At 48.5% G+C, this 13,172-nt stretch overlaps 1 protein-coding gene across 2 annotated transcripts in view; it reads left to right on the forward strand.

Moving 5' to 3' along the window:
- The first annotated feature begins 5,455 nt into the window (after nucleotides 1-5,455).
- NEK6 (NIMA related kinase 6) overlaps nucleotides 5,456-13,172 on the forward strand; it is a 141,906-nt gene continuing 134,189 nt past the window's right edge. For both annotated transcript variants that reach the window (XM_075015495.1, XM_075015496.1), the window contains exon 1: nucleotides 5,456-5,606. The gene's annotated coding sequence lies outside the window, so the exon portion shown is untranslated. The remainder of the gene's footprint in view (nucleotides 5,607-13,172) is intronic.

Consider the following 13,172-nt stretch of genomic DNA (forward strand, 5'->3'; position numbering starts at 1 on the left):
GGGGATATATACAAATGGGGGGGCCACGTCCTGGGCCCCACACCCCCTAATGTCCAGCGCTGGGGGTGGGCGGCCGCGACCCACGCCTCGGCCTCAGCCCTGGCCGGGGCTGGCTGGGGGCCGGGTGGACCAGGAGATAAGGCCGGCGGGTGTCAGCTGGCCCCAGGTCCCCCTCGGCGGAGGAGCCCTCGGTGGCGGTTGGCGGTGCGACGGCGGGTGGAGCAGCAGATGGAGCGGCGGGTGGAGCAGGCAGGGCGGGCAGAGCGGCGGCCGGCGTGGCATGGGGGGCCAGGTAGTCCGCAACATGTTAGAACGTGCGCATAAAGGCCCCCCATGCCTCCTGGCGCCAGGCCAGAGCCCGCTCCTGTAAGTCGAGGCGCCACTCCTCCACCTGCAGGCGCTGCTCGGAGACCTCCAGCTGCCGACGGAGGATCACCAGCAGCTGGGGGTCTGTCGCCGTCCGTGGGTGGTGCTGGCTCCACCATCGTCCCCGCCCTGGGGCTGGTCGGTGCTCCGCCGAGGGGCTGGCCTGGACTGATGGCCCCGGTGGGCTCTCCGGGACCACTGACACCTTGCCGGTGCTCTCCGGTCCTTCCGATGGTGCAGCTGCGGAACACGGGGGGGAAGAAGAGTGGAGACAGCCGTTAGTGTGGGCCCCGAGCCATGGCCCTTGTCCACCCACCCCTCTGCTGCTGGTTCCCCATCCCCGTCCCCAGGAGATGCTGCTAATGATGATGGGTGTCCCACCCCCTCCCCCCGGGGGACCCTAGGTTCCGCCCCCCACATCCCCAGGGATGGGGCATGGCACTGTCGTGCTGGGGGAGCAGGGGCTCATGCACTCCTGTGAGGGACATGCCACTGCTGTCCTTGGGGCCATGGTCATCTGGGCATGTGGCGGGCCCTGGTCATGTCTGTTACCCCCGCCCCTCAACCCCGGGGGTGTGCACCGGGGGTGGGTACATACCTGATGGTCTGCTCCCACGGTCGGGGTACACCCGGTGGGCGGATGCCCTGCTGGACCTCCGGGACGGCAGCGCGATCCGGAGCCCACCGTCGCTGGAGGAGGACTCCCCCTCCTCCGGTGCCCCAGGGGTGGGCTCCTGGGGGGGCCCCTGGGGTGCGGGGCTTACCTCCGGGGCAGACTCGCCTCCGGGGCCTGCTGGGTCTCGTCGGCTGAGGTATCAAGAGTGGCCGGAGGGGAGGAGGTGTGCCGGGGGCCCAGGATGGCCCTGAGCTCCCTGTAAAAGAGGCAAGTGATGGGGGCGGCCCCAGATTGGCCAGCCGCATCCCAGGCCCAGGCGTAACCCTGCTGCAGCTCCTTCACCTTACTCCTGATGTGGTCAGGAGTGCGGGCAGGGTGACCCCGGGCGGCCAGGCCCTCGGCCAGCCGAGTGAACGCATCCGCGTTCCTCCTCTTGCTCCCCATTACCTGGAGCACCTCCTCCTCACTCCAGAGCCCCAGCAGGTCCCGAAGCTCGGCCTCCATCCAGGAGAAGCCCCGCTGCCGCTTCCCCACCTGGCTGCCGGGCTGGGAGCCCTGGCTCCCCTTGGGGGGGTGCCCTGGGGGCGCTTGGGGGGCTGAGGGGTGGCCATTGCAGCGGTTGAGGGTTTCTGTGGCTGCAGAGGGGCGTGCAGGCTGGCTGCCACCTGCACGCTTTCTCAGCTTCCTGCACAGGAAGGCAGGGGGCAGGGACCTTTAAGGGGCTACTGCACGCGGTGACCATTGAGCTCAGGGGCTGGAGACAGCGTCTCTCAACTGCTCAGCTGATGGCCGCCATGGTGGACCCTGCTATTTCGATGTTGCGGGATGCGCAACGGCTACACGTTCCCTACTTTGACGTTCAACGTTGAAGTAGGGCACTATTCCCATCTCCTGATGGGGATAGCGACTTCAACGTCTTGCCGCCTTACATCGATGTCAACTTCGAAGTAGCTGGCACGTGTAGACGTGGCTACTGAGTTATATGTGAAGAAAGGTGGCTCATATGCAAATTTTAAATGCTATTCTGCTTAGATTGTGGTTTCTTTATGTAAGAGAATAGGGGTTTAGGAAGGAGGGCAAGGGTGTCTCTGTGTGTGGGTATACAGTGCCTAGGGTAGTGGTGCCTCAGTCCCAGAGGTAGGCCTCCAGATACTACTTCAGTGCAAATAATAACAAACACAAGATGTTATTTGTAAGGTATCTTTTCATTGGGACTATTGTTCATTGGGGACTACCCTCTGAAGCCAACTGCCATCCAGTTGCAGGCCATCTGAAATAATTCTTTAGCATCAGAGGTTTAAGGAACAGAAAAGGTGAGATATTACTGATCATTTTGTTCAAAGTGTGGGAGCTGGCTGTGTGCTGAATGTTCTGCCCCAGTTGCCTGTCATTCTATGTTAATAAACCAATCTGGTGTGACTGGCCATATCGTCTAGTATGTCAAATCAGACACAGGGTAACAACAACATCTGATGAAAAATCCCCCATTTTAGGATAAAATACAAATAGAACCATTGGGGAATGGAAGTCAAAGATGAGACATCAAGAACATTAAAATTGCCGCTTTGTTATGCCCACGATCCAAACAGTACTCCTTTGTGGGCACTCCTTGAGGATCAAAGAGCTGCTTCAAAGTTACCCTTTGCGTGAATTCCACCATTAGAAATACATGTTAGGAAGATGTGTTGAAATCACACAGGAGTGGGTATTGTGAGAAAGCCTGAAAACCCAAGCTGATACATACATATATCTGTCAATAGTGTTAAAAAGCATAATGTCACTTGTGATGGTTCTTGAAGTGAGCACCTTGCTTTGTGGCAACTTGGTGTTAGCTCCCTGATGCTGCCAGCTAGTTAGTCACACAAGCATTTGCCTGTGGACTACATCAGCCTTGTCTTTGTCTTGCAGGTTAATAGGTGAACCTCAATCCCCAAGCCTCTTTGAATTGTTCTTCTGTGATACCCAGACCTTGCCACAGTTTACTCACAGATATCCCAAACCTTCTCCTTCCCAAAGAAACAATGTGAGCCAACTTAGTAGTTTTATGTTTAATCACTGCCCTGTGTAACTGTGAGCACTTATAAATCAATGTACTTTTGTTTTATGAAGAGAATGTGGAGCTAACTAGAAGCAAGAAATAGTGTGGTAGAAACAGATTTACAGTACAATATAAAATGATTAAATGCAAACTTGGGTTTACACTTACTAAGTTACCTTTCCTTCCTAATAAAGTAGCTTTGCCCCAAAGTTCAGTCTACTGCACAGCTGGCTGGCTGGAAGTGGGATCCAGTTTTTCCAGGACATATCCCCAGTGAAAGGTTGCAGAGAGGTTTTTTTTTTCCCCCCTCCTCATTTATACTGAAATAGTCTTTTATCTTTATTTATAGACAGGGCAAATTGTTGTGCTGTAATGTTCTTTTTTTTTTCCCACCTCCAAGTGGTTTTGATTGTGTGCAGTTGTTACTGATGGTTTTCCATTGATAGTCTTGGGAAGAAATAACGCTAGAGAACTGAGCATTGCATTATGTCACTGGCTAAACATGGCAGGGTGACAGCTCCCTCCTTTCCAAATCAGCCATCACCAAGACTTACTATCCTCTGGTGACAAACTTCTACTCAAAATCCATAAACATACCTTCCTTATGGTAACATTATTCCTTAGTATTACTGGTATATACATCTTACAATGATTATATCTTTATAGTTATAAGCTATATGCAGATGCCTTACATATTACGTTTTACAGGTAAATATAATGCAAGGCATTTTGATGTAATAAATCTGTTGGGTCTTACAGTTGTTTTGAAAAATATGGGACCATTTAACACCTAAGACAATGTTTATTACTAGAAACTTTTGCGGGTGTAACGATGTTGGTTAGGGGTATTACACCATTTCTGTACCTACAAAACCCCTAATGTAGAGGTAGTTATGCTCTTTTGCCTGCATAAGCTGTAGTTAAGCATCCTAAGAAAGTATTAATAAGAATATACCTGTGTACCTATACCAGCAAACCTTTTTGAGTGTGGACTACATCTTAACTTGTAAAAAACATAATTTTACAAATTATTTGTATTTTTTGCCATATAAACTATTTATGCTTTTCACCCAGCTTTGGTAATGAAATCCGAGTAGTTTACTTCCCATCTATTTCTAGTTAATTTCACCTTTGGGTTATATTTCACTAGTAAAAAACACTAGCACATTTTAAAATATAGCAGAGAGCTGTTTAAATCTACGCTTCTCTATAAAATAGTTTTATATTTTAAAAATTATGGTAATATTTCTATCCCTTTTATGTTTTGAAAAACCATATTGAATTCTAGCAAATCCCGAATCTTAGACTTGGTCTAAGGCCCAAATTCTACGTGCACTTATTCAAAGGCTTACCTTTATTAAACTAGTCTGACTGACGTCAATGGAATTAGTCACCTTGTCCATAATGTTTAGTGCACATGTGCGTGTATGCCCAGACACCTCATTTTCCCTTGAATGCACATAATGTACATACATCAGTAAAAAAAGAAAAATGTTGGGGGAAAGAAAATCTAAATCTATGACTTTGTCCTTATTGCAACTAATTTCTAACTCTGACACTGTCACCACTGATTTCCTGTTAACCACCCTGGTGGAGGAGAATTTTATCTGGATCACAAGGGGAAACCAAACGGCATAATTTACCAAAATGAGTAGGTGCATATGTGCATCCTCTCACAGTTTGGGGGAAGACATGAGCATGTTCTCCTGACATATAAACCATTGGAAACAGTAATTTTCTGTGGGAGTAAAGGTGATGAGCCTGCCAGGATGGTGGGAGGGCATATCTAATTCTGTTTTCCACAGTACAGTTTTGCTGCTGCACTGACTCATCTTAGGATGCGGAAAAACCCACAAGTTAAAAACAGAAGTTAAACAAATGCAGGTAGATGTCTCTTTATTATGTACCTCAGGCCCCCTCGGGCAGGATTTGTTGGGTTACCATTTAAAAAAGGCATGTATCCTCACCTACCGACCCCGGCTGTGCTAATGTGTTGTAGCATGTATCCTACATTAATACACCCGGCGTTGGCAGATACCGATGCACGCCCTCTCAGGGGTGTGCCCCTTTTTGAAAGGTCAAATCTGGTACCCCTAACTGAGTCCCCCTTGAGGAATACAAGAGCAAAGGCCCAGCGGAGTCAGGCGCTGTACAAACGCAGCTAGCTGCGGGGAGTCCCCGCGAGTGGGCATGGCCCACGCGAGCCCACGGCAGCCTCCTGCCCCTCAGCCGAGCACGGGCGGCGGGCTCGGAGCGCCCGTCATCGCTCCCCGGACCTTGAGCTCGGGGCCAGCCCTGCCGGGCCCCGCGCCCGCGGGCCGAGTCGCGTGAGGGGGGAGCGCGCCCCCGCCCTGCCCCCACTCCCGGCGCTGGGCCCGGCCAGGCCGGCGCGCGCTCTCGGGCGGCAGGGCCTGCGTGGCAGCCGGAGGTGCGCGCGCCCGCGTAGGGGGAGGGCGCCGAGCAACAGGCGCGGGCCCGGGTGGGGGCGTCGGGAGCGCGCGGCGAAGTTGTGTCCGGGACTCGCTGCGGCGGACGCCGAGTGGGGCTGTGGGAGTCGCCGGCCGCACCGGGACTCGCCCGCCGCAGGTAAGTGGCCGCCTGGGTCTGGGCTGGGCTCCCTCCGCCGCGCCCGCGGGTCACCCTGAGCCCGCTGCGGAGCCGCCCAGGGCAGCAAGTGGGGGGGCACTCAGCGCAGAGCCCCGTGGATAGCCGCTGGGCTGCGGGGGCCGGGCACGGCCTGTGGTACCCGGGGGGGGGGCGGGACGGGAGCGTGGTCCGGGCACGGCCTGTGGTACCCGGGGGGGGGGGGCGGGAGCGTGGTCCGGGCACGGCCTGTGGTACCCGGGGGGGGGGCGGGACGGGAGCGTGGTTCGGGCACGGCCTGTGGTACCCGGGGGGGGGCGGGAGCGTGGTCCGGGCACGGCCTGTGGTACCCGGGGGGGGGGCGGGACGGGAGCGTGGTCCGGGCACGGCCTGTGGTACCCGGGGAGGGGGGCAGGAGCGTGGTCTGGGTACGGCCTGTGGTACCCGGGGAGGGGGGCAGGAACGTGGTCCGGGCACGGCCTGTGGTACCCGGGGAGGGGGGCAGGAGCGTGGTCCGGGCACGGCCTGTGGTACCCGGGGAGGGGGGCAGGAGCGTGGTCCGGGCACGGCCTGTGGTACCCGGGGAGGGGGGTTGGGAACGTGGTCTGGGCACGGCCTGTGGTACCCGGGGGGGGGGGGAAATGTGGTCCGGGCACGGCCTGTGGTACCCGGGGGGGGGCGGGAGCGTGGTCCGGGCACGGCCTGTGGTACCCGGGGAGGGGGGTTGGGAACGTGGTCTGGGCACGGCCTGTGGTACCCGGGGGGGGGGCAGGAGTGTGGTTCGGGTACGGCCTGTGGTACCGGGGGGGGGTTGGGAACGTGGTCTGGGCACGGCCTGTGGTACCCGGGGGCGGGGGGCAGGAGCGTGGTTCGGGCACGGGCTGTGGTACCGGGGAGGGGGGGCAGGAGCGTGGTCCGGGCACGGCCTGTGGTACCTGGGGAGGGGGGCGGGAGCGTGGTCCGGGCACGGCCTGTGGTACCGGGGGGGGGGGCAGGAACATGGTCCAGGCACGGCCTGTGGTACCGGGGGGGGGGGGGCAGGAACATGGTCCAGGCACGGCCTGTGGTACCCGGGGAGGGGGGCGGGAGCGTGGTCCGGGCACGGCCTGTGGTACCCGGGGAGGGGGAAAGTGGTCCGAGCATGGCCTTTGGTACCCCCTATGGCGGGAACGTGGTCCGGGCACGGCCTGTGGTACCTCGGCGGCGAGGGGTGGAACGTGGTCCGGGCACGGCCTGTGGTACCTGGGCGGGTGGGGCAGGAACGTGGTCCGTGCACGGCCTGTGGTACCATGGGGGGTGGGAACGTGGTCCGAGCATGGCCTTTGGTACCCTCTATGGCGGGAACGTGGTCCGGGCATGGCCTGTGGTACCCGGAGGGGGGGGGGTTGGGAGCGTGGTCCGGGCACAGCCTGCGGTACCCGGGGGGGAGGTGTGGGAGTGTGGTCCGGGCATGGCCTGTGGTACCAGGGGGGGGTGGAATGTGGTCCGGGCACGGCCTGTGGTACCCCGGGGGGTGGGGGGGGCGGAATATGGTCCGGGCACGGCCTGTGGTACCCGAGGGGGTGGGGCGGAATATGGTCCGGGCACAGCCTGTGGTACCTGGGGGGGGTGGAATGTGGTCTGGGCACGGCCTGTGGTACCAAGGGGCAATGTAGCCACAGATGGTCTGGCCACTGATTTGCAGGGGCTGGGTAAGGCCTGTTGTACTGGGGGATGTCTGCATGGACTGGCCATGGCCCATGGTACTGGGGCATCTGGACTGCCTCTGACCTGCACAGGCTTTGAGGAAGGTCCATGAAACAGTTGCTCTTGGGTTTGGTGCTGTTGTTCAGGAGCAAGGGAGAAGGTCCACGTCACAGAAGTACTGGGTTTGTTGCTCTTTCATTCTGTCACTTTTTGAATGTATGTAATGGCCAGGTAGCGATTGGTTTGAATGGAATGCTCAGGAATGGTGTTCTGGAGTCTTTCTCACTGTCTAAACTTGCATTCCTTAGTCCACTTACATGGTGGCTTTGTGTAATATCCAAAGAGGGGTTTGTGTGTTATTAGGATAAAATGACTTTCCACATCATTTTTGTAGAGTCATTTGAGTGAGAGATGGAAAAGTCCTATGAGCGCCTATTACTTCTTCCCACCCTCTGCAGAGCTAATGCAGGGTTACTTCCTAATGTACATATTTGTGCTTTGTTCATTCAAGATGTTCCAGGCAAATGAGGCCTCCATCAGTTTCTCTGGGAAACTATCAAAACAAAAAGCAGTCAAGTAGCACTTTAAAGATGAGCAAAATAGTTTATTAGGTGAGCTTTTGTGGGACAGACCCACCTCTTCAGACCATAGCCAGACCAGAACAGACTTAAACAGTCTGTTCTGGTCTGGCTATGGTCTGAAGAAGTGGGTCTGTCCCACAAAAGCTCACCTAATAAACTATTTTGCTCGTCTTTAAAGTGCTATTTGACTGCTTTTTGTTTTGATAGTGTATAGACTAGTACGGCTTCCTCTCTGTTACTACTCTGGGAAACTAGTCCTTAACCCAGTGGAACTCACTGTCAGGAATAACAGAGCATGAGGCCTGGTCTACACTAGAGATCAGTCAGTCCCAGATATGCAATTCACACACATGGCAAAATCAATCCCCAGAAGATCACTCACAGTGCATCAACCCCCTCTGTAAGTACAGACAGACACTGGAGAGTAATGTGCTGGTGGACTGGGAACATGTGGACAACAGCCTTAATGTAGGGGGGGGAAAACTAATGTAAATATGAGAAGAAGAGAGAGGAGGAGGAGGAAGAGATACATCATTAAAAGGATTTGAGAAGTGTTGAATGACAGTATCAGCTCCCTGTGGTCATATGATTTTTCCCAATTTTACTGCAACTCTTGGTTTTGGAACTAACACGCATCTAGACAAATCTGAGAAAAGAGTTGATACGACACCAAAAATGCAGTAGTTCTCTTTCTTTGATGGAGGTTCAATTTATTAGTGCTGCTAGGAAAGATGTTAGCCAGCTACATTTCTGGAGTTAAGCAAAGTTAAAATTACTCTAAAAATAGGACTATTTGAGTGGTTTTGTGTGGGTTGGTGTCAGGTTGCATTTTTTTTCTCTTTTAACAGAGAGGGTGGTGCTGCCAGACATATATGCTTTGGCCACTAGTTGTTCCCCATATATTTTTGTTCTGCTCTGGAAAAGAGGAATCACCTCATGGAATAGGTCCTCTGCTTTCCTCTAAAACATTGCTTTTTCAACCAAGAGTACATGTACTCCTGCAGGTAGTCAGAGGTCTTCCCAAGGTAGATCTTCATATTGGCTAACAGACTACATTACAAGCACTAGTGAAGTCTGTGCAAACTAAAAATTCATAGACAATAATTTGTTTATACTGCTCTGTATACTGTACAATGAAATATAAGTACAATATTTATATTTAAATTGATTTATTTTATAACAGTAGAACAGTAATGAGGAAGTAAGCAATTTTTCAGTAAGTGTTCTGTGTCATGTTTCTATTTTTATGTCTGATTTTGTAAGTTTTGAAGTGAAATGAAATGGGATACACAACACAAATCAGACTCTTGAAAGGGGTACAGTAGTCTGGAAAGTTTGAAAGCTACTGCTCTCAAATCCTTTCTCTACCGTAGTCTCATCTGTGGTCTTGTGTGCTGTGAATAGAGCTCTGCAATCACTTGCTAGTATATGGACTACTCTGAGAACCTCTCTGCTTCCAGACATTTTCCATTTGAAGATTTTTGTTTATTGTTATTTAACATTCTGCTGAACATTTTAAGGGAGAGGAGCCTAACTAGGCTTAGAGTACTTTATTTTATTTCTATAGGGTATAACATGTCTAGAGTAAAATCAGTGCATTTGGAGATACACAAGCTCTCTTTTGGAATATTTAGTTTGAGCTGAACAGTGAAATGCCATTTTGTTTAACATGTTCTCCAATCAAAAGTGTGATTTATACTATATAATGAACATTTTTCTAAACAACCTCATCTGTCTGTGTTTTTATCAAAGAGATTTCTATGGTATTTCACAGAGGGTCTCTGTCTACACTAGGAACTAACTTCGATGTTAACTTCAAAGTGGGTCTACTTCGAAGTAACCTGCAGAGTGTCTACACACATTTTCCCTTACTTCAAAGTTACCTTTGAAGTCCTTACTCGATTCCCGGGAATGGAATAGTACTCTACTTCGAAGTTTAACTTTGAAGTAGGGTGTGTGTAGACGCTCAACTTCAGAGTCTGTTGGTAAGCGACTTTGAAGTTATTTTGTAGTGTAACCATACCCAGAATAAATAATCTGATCAGAGATACTATGACAATTGAAAATTCGGTGATGCAAATTCCTTACATGAACTTCTTCCTATCCTCCTACTGCCTTACTTAATCTCTTATGGAGCAATGTAAAAAAACATTTAACATATGTGACCTTTACACAGTATTGATATTTTGACATGTTTCTTTCTTAATGCTGAGTTGAACTTTTGTCAGAATACTCTTTTTCCTTGTAGGCTTTCTGTCTGTGAACAAAGTTCTTTTTTGTCTGTTTAAAAAGAACTTGTTTTAGGCTAGGGCTGCTGTAGTATCTCCCGAGGCTTAGATTTTTTTAAAATAATGGGGGATGGGAAGAGAAATAGGGAGAAATGAGTTTTCTAAACAAAATGCAAGTAATTTTTTCAATGCAAGGAGGAACATATATTAATATGAAATTCATATTTTCTCCTCTTTTAATAATCTCAATTGTGAGTACTAATATGCAAAACATTGTCATCCTTGTCCTTAACCTCCATGAAAGAAAATGAAAGAAATATAATGTAACTAATAACTCTGCTTGGTTGGTACTTGCCCGCTTCTCAGGAGAAGAATGGAACAGTAACTTGACAGAGTTTTGTTCTGTTTTTAGTGTTCTAAACTGTTCATTTCTTCATTAAAGCTCATAACAATTCTGTTTTGTTTAGTTCTGTGAAAAGTGTGCAAATTTAATAACAATTGAACCCACGTGTGCCCATGTCTGCACTGGAAATTGAGTTTACGCTTTCCTCCTCCTGGCTGACAGTCACTGTTTAGGTACATGACATGCATTTGTACTTTGTTCTGAATACTTTTGGCCTAATTTGTCTTTTCTAATCATACCCCATAAAGGAGGAAGAGCAGCAGCAAATGGTCTGAAAATTGTTTGTTATTTATCTAACAGAGTGCTTTTTGGTTTTGTTCAGAGATGACTGATGTCCTGAAAGGCTTTAAATGGAAGATATTCCTTGCACTGTGTACGTTATTTGCATAATACTCTGAGCCAGAACCTCTCGATTCCAACTTTTCTTTCGATGTGTCCACCTCAGTTTTCCTCATCTGCAAAATAGGAATATTTCAGCTCCAAGATGTGCTGTGAAGATTAATTGGTTGTTATGTGTACAGAACTTTGAAAAGGGAAGAAGTCATAAATGCTAAATATGTTTAATGTCAAGGCTCTGAAAAATTGACTTCAGTAAGCAAACATTAAAAACTCAGACAATGCAAAAATGACCAAACAGCAGAGTAAATAGGTTGTGAAGCAAAAAATACAAACATCTTCATTTTATTTTTAAAGAAAGAAAAATTGTCAGTGTACATGTTGGAAGAAATGAAAGCATAGCAGTACACAAAGTAGACAAGCAAAAGCTGAACAATCAATCATAGAACTGTAGACATCAGTGTAAGGTCTAATACTGAGCAACAGTCTTCAATGAAACAGGCTTTGGTTGTGGCATACAGCATCAGAAACTAGACTAGTCATATATATGTATGATTTAAAAATTTTCTAAATTTACTGATGTTAGATTTGCATGATGTGGAAGAGGTACTTTCATGGCTATGACATCTGTGAAACTTGGTTTAATCGCTAATTCATCAGAAATCAATGAAAGTTCATTACAGGAAACAGGTTGACTTTTAATTCTTAAATCTTTCTTTATGAGAAGCTACGAAGTTTCTCAGTGTTAAGGCCAAAATAAAAATAATGTATTAACCTTAATATTGTGAGACTTTACATTGAGTTGATTTGTACTTCATAGAGGGAGAGACATGATGGTGTGATGTGAGCAGAGAACTAGGATTCGCTAACTATCTCTGACACAAACTTCCCCCTTTGTCTTGAAAAATCATTTAACTGTCCTGTGTCAGTTTTCCCCATGTATAAATTAAAGGATAATTCAATACTTGCTTACTTACCTAACACAGCTTTTTGTTTGAAAAAGAAAAAGTGCTTGCCCAATTTTTTGAAAATAAAGTTCTGTGTTTCCCTTCAGAACACAAGAGGTATGTTTAATAGTAATGAATTCTATTGTATTTAAGTATTTCGTTCCCATATAAAATTCTCAAGTGGGATGGATGTTTAAATTTGCAATTGGTTGGGAGCAGAAATATTAGCTGTACAGTGGATGTCCCTAGCAGCTTTCCGCTTACAGCCAGTGACCTGGGCTCCAGGTGTCTGCTGTGAAACACTTTCAACTAATTCTGATAGCAAGTAACTTTGCTCTGCTGCTTGAGCTCTTAAAGACGAGGACCTCTGAAAAACTCACCTGTCAGCTGCATAAACCACATGCTACATAAACTACAGGTTCTTATGGGACTAGTTTATTTAAAGACAGTAGCAAGGAATCTTAAAGAGAAATGTTTGGGAATGTCCAGGGTGTCTGTCCACCACTATCTACATTTGACGACATAAATGAACTCCAAATATTTAGATTTGTCAGAATCAAGTATCACTCTCTCTGCTAGATTATCTGAATTAATTTTTAAGATTCAGTCAACCATTAGCTTAACTTCCTGAGATTGTATTTAGAGAGAAGTACTCTGGGAGTGATCTGGTGAGCCAATGTCTTTTAATAAGATTGTTAATTTAAACAAAATGTCAGCATGGCGTAAACATTCGATTTCCTTTCTGCCTGTATGGGAAGCAAAGTTAACAATACACGTTTGTTTGTTTGTTTATCCAAATAACATCCAAATAATTTTCTTTGGCATGAAAATCAATCTTTTTCTTTTCAAGGTTTCAAAAGGTTTTGTGTTAAACTGTGTGCAAAGCTCAGTTAATATATAAATTGCATGCGTTATTTGGCTTTGTCCACACTACAGCTTACCTTGGCATGGCTTGCATTGGTCAGGGGTGTGAATAAACCACTCTAGAGTGACATAAGTTACTCTGACATAAGCATTAGTCTGGGCAGCACTCTGAGAGTGAGAGAGTTTATCCTGTTTTCATCGAGCATCTTCATCAGACGTGCTGCAGCAGTTCAGCATGTGTAGACAAGCCCTTTAATATCTACATGGAACATAAAAGTTTTTAACATCTCACCTGACAGCTACATTGGAGGGTATGTTAAGAAGTTGTCCTTAAAATATTTAGATACTCTTTGCTTCTGTAACTAGTCCTATTAAACTTTAACACTCTCTCTTCAACCATTTTTCCCCCCCAGTTTATAGTAAAAATGCACAATAATGCTTAATACACACCTACTGCTATTCTTCGGTAGATCTTAAAAGTGCGTGAGAAGGCTGGGTAAGCACCCCAACATAAAGCTGAGAAA

This window comes from Carettochelys insculpta, chromosome 21 (assembly GCF_033958435.1).
Source record: "Carettochelys insculpta isolate YL-2023 chromosome 21, ASM3395843v1, whole genome shotgun sequence".
NCBI classification, from domain to species: Eukaryota; Metazoa; Chordata; order Testudines; family Carettochelyidae; genus Carettochelys; species Carettochelys insculpta.